The sequence below is a fragment of the Petromyzon marinus genome, unplaced genomic scaffold (assembly GCF_048934315.1).
Source record: "Petromyzon marinus isolate PM22_M1 ecotype Great Lakes invasive population unplaced genomic scaffold, UKy_Petmar_22M1.pri1.0 PM_G_Scaffold_182, whole genome shotgun sequence".
Taxonomy (NCBI): Eukaryota; Metazoa; Chordata; class Hyperoartia; order Petromyzontiformes; family Petromyzontidae; genus Petromyzon; species Petromyzon marinus.
The window spans coordinates 227,501-229,274 of NW_027422742.1; positions in this window are offsets into that span (position 1 = coordinate 227,501).

Consider the following 1,774-nt stretch of genomic DNA (forward strand, 5'->3'; position numbering starts at 1 on the left):
GCAGTGGGCAAAGGACGCAGCCCTGAGGAGTTCCCGTGCTGATGGACCTGGAGTCAGAGACTTCTGTTCCCGGCTTAACGCACTGCTTCCTGTCAGAGAGGAAGTCTGTGATCCACCTGCAGGTGGAGTAGGGCACGTTCAGCTGGAAGAGCTTGTCCTGAAGCAGGGCAGGGATGATGGTGTTGAAGGCAGAGCTGAAGTCCACAAACAGGATCCTGGCGTAGGATGCTGGGGCGTCCACATGCTGTAGGGTGAAGTGGAGGGCCATGTTAACTGCGTCGTCCACAGACCTGTTGGCTCTGTAGGCAAACTGAAGGGGGTCCAGGAGAGGGTCTGTGATGGCTTTGAGGTGTGCCAGGAGCAGGCGCTCAAAAGACTTCATTACCACAGATGTAAGGGCGACCGGTCTGTAATCATTTAGTCCTGTTGGCCTTAGCTTTTTGGGCACAGCGATGATGGTGGAGGACTTGAGACAGGCTGGTACATGGCATGTCTACAGGGAGGTGTTAAAGATGTTGGTGAACACCGGAGACAGCTGGTCAGCGCAGTGCCTGAGGGTGGCTGGAGAGACAGAGTCCGGCCCGGCTGCTTTGCGTGGATTCTGCCTCTTGAAAAGCCCATTAACTTCTCCCTCCTGAAAGGAGAGAGTCGTTTCTGTAGTATGGGTGGGGGATGGGGCCTCTTGGGTGGGAAGGGGTGGTTCAGGACAGTCCAATTGTCTTTCAAATCTACGGTAGAACTCGTTCAGGTCGTTGGCTAGGCGGGAGTCGTTAGTGGTGTGGGGCGCTCTGGGTTTGTAGTTGGTGATGTGCCTGAGCCCTTTGGCAGACAGAAGCAGCGTCGTTAGTAGAGAACTGGTGTTTTAGTGTCTCTGAGTACAGTCGTTTAGCCTCTCTCACCGCTTTGCTAAACCTGTTCTTCGACTCCTTGAATCTGTCTCTATCCCCACTCCTAAACGCTTCCTCCTTCTCCAACCTCAACCTTTTGAGCTTTGCTGAGAACCAGGGCTTGTTGTTGTTAAAGTTCACCCTGGTACGTGTTGGGATACAGCAGTCCTCACAGAAGCTGATGTACACAGCCTCTGTGAGTTCATCCAGACTATTGGTAGCAGTCGTGAACATATCCCAGTCAGTACAGTCTAAGCACGCCCGCAAATCTTCCACAGCCTCACTGGTCCACTGTTTAGATGTCCTCACAGCAGGTTTACAGAGTTTTAGTTGCTGCCTGTATGCACGAATCAGGTGGACCAAGGGAGTTCTGTGCGAGCCGAACAGCCCCGTGACCCACAAGAGAAACATCCCCGCCAAATTCGAGCGTTTGACGGGGTCTATCCGTGAAAAAATATTCACGTTTTTGAGTGCACATGCATTTCTGCTGCAAATGCCTCTGGAAGTTTCATGCCGTTCGTATGCCAATTGTGGCAACACGAAAATGACCCGTTTTCCCATTCCGAGGGATTTCTGTGCGACCCTAACAGCCCCGTGAGCCACAAGAGACACATCCCCGCCAATTTCTAGCGTTTCACGGGGTCTATCCGTGAAAAATATAGACGTTTTTGAGTGCACATGCATTTCTGCTGCAGATGCCTCTGGAAGTTTCATGCCGTTCGTACGCAATGTGGCAACACGAAAATGACCCCTTTTCCCATTCCGAGGGATTTCTGTGCGACCCTAACTAACAGCGCCCGTGAGCCACAAGAGAGACATCCCCGCCAATTTATAGCGTTTCACGGGGTCTATCCGTGAAAAATATAGACGTTTTTGAGTGCACATGC